The following is a 5,076-nucleotide window of genomic DNA, read 5'->3' as shown; positions in this document are numbered from 1 at the left end:
GCTACTGTTCTTAAGAATCAAACAGAAACTTGGTTAAGTGTAGTCCTCGGACCACAAACCTCGTGAAAATTGATGTCTTGTCATTTGTTAAACAGAACCTTAGTTACGCCGGGTCCTCGGACCTCCTACTTTGGGGAAATTAACATTTGAAGCTACTGTTCTTAAGAATCAAACAGAAACTTGGTTAAGTGCAGTCCTCGGACCACAAATCTTGTGGAAATTGATGTCTTGTCATTTGTTAAACAGAACCTTAGTTATGCCGGGTCCTCGGACCTCCTATTTTGGGGAAATTAACATTTGAAGCTACTGTTCTTAAGAATCAAACAGAAACTTGGTTAAGTGCAGTTCTCGGACCACAAACCTTGTGGAAATTGATGTCTTGTCATTTGTTAAACAGAACCTTAGTTATGCCGGGTCCTCGGACCTCTTACTTCAGGAAAATTAACATTTGAAGCTACTGTTCTTAAGAATCAAACAGAAACTTGGTTAAGTGCAGTCCTCGGACCACAAACCTTGTGGAAATTGATGTCTTGTCATTTGTTAAACAAAACCTTAGTTATGACGGGTCCTCGGACCTCCTACTTTGGGGAAATTAACACTTGAAGTTACTATTCTTAAAAATCAAATAGAAACTTGGTTAAGTATAGTCCTCGGACCAAACCTTGTCACTATTCTTAATATTTTGTCACTGTTCTTATTTTTATCACCCTTTTTATGGAAATCATTATCTCATCATTTATTAATTTGGATCTCAAGTTCTTCATTCTTAAGTGTTAAGCAAAATTTTTGCAAGGAATGGTCTTCAGACCTTACATCCTGCTGAAAGCAATATATCAGATTACAAAGGTTTAACTGTCATATGAGTTGTCTAACTTTGGTATTATTTGATGTCTAAATTAAGTTATGCGGCAGTTTTGAAGTTATAGTTAATTGCATGGTGGAGTTGTACTTATTTATTCTGCTTCCCCTTTAACTATTTGTTATTAAAAGCTCTCATGGCAAGCACAAAAAGAATAAAGTAAAACAAAGACAATGTGAACAAAAATTGAATAAAAATCTTCTTCATTAATTATATACAAAGAAGGGGAGTACAGAAAATTCCTATACTAGGCCCTAAACTAGGGAAGGGGGTCTTGAAGGGAGCTGCTGCCAGCCTCAGTACTCTTCAATTCCAGCTTAAAGGTGGACAAGACTTGTTTCCCTTTGTCTGTTGAAGGCATGGGGGGCTCCACACTTTGGATCTGCTCCTTCTCGACACCACTACACTCGTCCTTCTCTTTGTGGGAACCTGCAGGTTCTGTAGAAGTAGGAACGAGCTCTTCCACTACAGGAGGAAGGGCAGGAGAGGCAGCAACATGAGGGTCTTCAATTTCCTGTATGTCTAGGGGAAGCCAGATGTTCTCGGGCTTCCTCAGCTCGGAAGCTTGAGGAACCCCTACCGCATTCATGGCCTCTCCCTAGACCTGCTGACAGTACTCTCGGCACAAGGCCGCGAAAGCCTCTGTCAGCTCTTCTTGCGTTCTGGTCACCCCCTCTTGATAACTGGCCTTCTTCGCAGCCTCTAGTGCGTGCTGATGGGCGCGAGCCTCCTCCTTAGCCCGCGTAAGCTCCTTTTCCAAGTCAGAGCGTGCCTGTTGGATTTGGGCGAGCTCGTCATCCTTTTGACGAAGGAGCTTACGCTGCCCCTCCACTTGGGTTGTCATCGTCTTCAAGCTGGCCTTGTCACCATCTCTTTCTCTTTTCAAGTCGGCCAGCTGGGACGTGATTTTTCCATTCTCTGCTAGGGCCTGGCTTAGAGATCTTTCTGCCTCTTGCCTTAGCTCCTGCTCCATCCCAGCGCGCTTCCGAGAGTCGTCCACGAACTTTTCGGCAGCGAAAACCTCTTGGATGGACTGCAAAAAGGATAGGAGGTTAAATGCAGTGAAGTGTTTACAAACCAGTATAGAATGTTAGTGTAAGATGGAACTTACCAGAGCTAAACCCCTCTTCAACGAGAGGAGCAGCTGCGGCTGGCCCATCTTCTCCAAGGTTTCCATGTCCTTGGGAAGCAGAAGAGGGCGCTCCAGCACCTCGGCTAGGTGGTGAGTGTGGCCTTGCTGGACCGCCCTGATACTGGAATGGCAGGGAATGGGAGCACCGTCTAGCCTCAAGTCAGGAGACCAGGTAGCTGGTGCTCGGCGCACCTCAGCCACGTCTCTGGTCTCCCCGCTTTCAACTGAGCGGGCGCGCCCTTTGCCCTTGTCCAACTTCTGCTGCTGGGCCGGCACGGGCTGTTTCATCTTCTTTTGCTTTTCACCTCCAGCCCCCTCAACCTCCGCTTTCCTTTTCTTCTTGGGATCTTCGGCTGGAGGCTTAGGGTCAGCTGGAGGAGGAGGAGGAGGTAGTGGTAAAGCCGGGGGGAACTTGGGACCCCCTTGCTCCCTTCTTTGCCACTCGGGCGCCTCTATCGGTCATCAGGTCCTTTAGCTTGTCCATCTCTTCTTCAACAGAACTGTCGTCTGGACGCGCTATCACTAGACCCGCGATCCCAGAGGTCTCGGCTTCTTCTTTTTCCTCGTCGGAAAGGATGACAAACGGGTTTCCGCGAGGTCGTGGGGAGTCCTCGAGCCGAAACTGGTCTATCTCCTCATCCAAAGTGTTTGAAGAAGACACTTGCTCCTCTGGGACAACAGTTGCCTGGGAGTGTGTAGCTAGAGGGACCGCAACAATCGGTTGTAAATACAGTATGGTGTTAGGACTGTCAGGGAGGTCGTGATCGTCCAGGAAGTGAGGTCTGGCTACGTTGATCTTCCTACGCCGCCGGTCACCTGCAATAATGGCGTTCTCTATTGCCTGGAAGTCCGAGGATACGGGATCGTACCCTAGAATCAAGTGAGCAGCCCTAAGTTGTAGGTCCTCGCTGACAAACACCTCGGAGCGCAGTACTCGGTTTAGATCTGCAACGTTGCAGTGGCTCAAGCGTGGGCGCACGTGTTGCTTATCTGCAAAGAAAGACATCAAAGCAAACGAACATGGTCAGATTCACACAACATATAATAAACTTAAATAAACATGAATACATGTGAATACGCATTTTTGTGAGTGTTAGAGGAAGTTGTGCGGTGGGGGGGTTAATCCTAAGGTGTCGCACCTGGATCTCCCCACTCAACTGGGCAATGGAGGCCGTCGTGCCAGTTCCCAGAGACGATCAGGTAGTCATCCTTCATGCCTTTGTTGGATTTGGGCAAAAAGGAGATTAGCCTAAAGACGCTGGAGCGGGATTTAATGTAGTAACCTACATTGGTGAGTTTATGGCACTCGTACAGAAAGACGACATCGTGGCAGGTGAGGTTTAGACCCATTTGCTCATTTAGAGCATCGACGCTACCCAAAACTCTAAAAACGTTTGAGGTGCACTGATCGGGACACAACTGGTGGTTGCAGAGGTACTCCCTAGTTACAGGCTTCATTGGGAGGGTCATCCCACCCTCTACAAAGGCTACCATTGGGATGATAACCTTTCCAGTCTTTCTAGAGCTGGTCACGGCTTCCGTCGGGCAATATTTTAAACCTACATCGCCGGGAATGTGATACTTGGCTCTGAAGCCTTCCATTCCAGCGGCGGTATCAACTAGACACTTGAACTTTCCCATCAAATATGAACGAAAGGCTAAATTCTAAAAGGGGGAGTGATTATAAGGAGAGTCGAGGACAGTGTCCGAGGAGAAAAGGTTAAGAGAAAAAAGGAATAAGAACTTACAGACTTGATGTTGTGCGAGTTTCCACGGATTTGTGTAGACAAAAGGTGATTGCTGATGTCTTGATGGGATTAGTCTCTGGAGAAATAAATGAAGGTGCAGGTTCCCGAAGCGTCACGACGTGCGGGAAGCGGCCTCGAAATTGTATTTGTCCCGCCCAAATTTTCATGGAACAACAAGGACCGTTGGATGCTCATCTCACCGTTGAACGTGGGGGACAAGGTATAACTTACAGTAATAAATACGCGCGTTTTTGAAAATAAAACCGCCAAGTGTCACCCTCCGGAACGCGAAACGGTTTTCACACGTGTGGTTATTTACAGAAAGTATGGAGGAAGTGTTCGTTGGATCAAAACCCTATTTTTCTCCTCGGATGATGAAAAATAGAGTTTTGAGGGGCTATTGTGGGGAGTAAAAGGGCCTAAGTGGGCATATGGGCCTTTGGGCTGTAACATGGAGGGCCGACCTGCTCCAGGATTAAACTCTATGAGTTAGCCCATCCGCCGAGGGTCCGAGGATACAGCCGAGGGAGAGTTTCACCTCGGACAGATCCAAGAAAACTCAAGATTCCATTATAAAGGTCAAGACACAACTCTGGAAAGACTAGTGGTTAAAAGGGGACATCCTGAATCTTCTAAATACACCAGTATTAAAGAAAATATCAAGAGTAAAGGCTGCCACCTCCGCATTAAAGGCTCTGCACCTACCTCCCTGGCCGCATTAATGGGGAGGTGACCCCTGAACAGTGAGGTGGAAACTTCTAGTCACTGTTCAAAAAGTATCAGGGAAGGAAGTATAAAAGGGGGGTAAAGGCCAAAGAAAGGGGGATCGGAAAACTAAGAAAGAAATTAAGAAATTGTAATCTTGAAGGAAGAAAGAGAAATAATAAAGAAGTAGTCCTCGGCTCGAGTCCGAGGAGATCCATTTGTCATTATCGTTCGTTATTTACTTGTGTTTGTTTATAAAAGCCTGTTATCAAGCTCCTAGTACTTCTAACCTAGGTTTCAAGCCCACACTCTACAAATTTTATTGTTTAAGGCTCATTGGGCCTGAGCCCGTGATTGTCTTTGGGTCCAGGTGCAATTGTGCACTTACAATTTCCTTTTAAAAAAAATGTGTTTTTAATACTTTTTAAGTCAAATTTGGTTCCTGTTATGGTTAGGTATTAACTAGGAGTTATTTTAAAATATATTTTCTTATTTGTCAAATTTTACGGAGCCCTTAAATAGGCCCCTAAGTTTGTAACCGTTTTTCAGCATTATTGTATTAATAAAAATTTAGACTTTTGTCTATTATTTCTATGGTGGATTCCAGAACCCTTTCTCCTTGTGGATTCAAG

This window comes from Castanea sativa, chromosome 5 (assembly GCF_040712315.1).
Source record: "Castanea sativa cultivar Marrone di Chiusa Pesio chromosome 5, ASM4071231v1".
In the NCBI taxonomy this organism is placed as follows: domain Eukaryota; kingdom Viridiplantae; phylum Streptophyta; class Magnoliopsida; order Fagales; family Fagaceae; genus Castanea; species Castanea sativa.
This window is presented reverse-complemented; position numbering follows the sequence as displayed.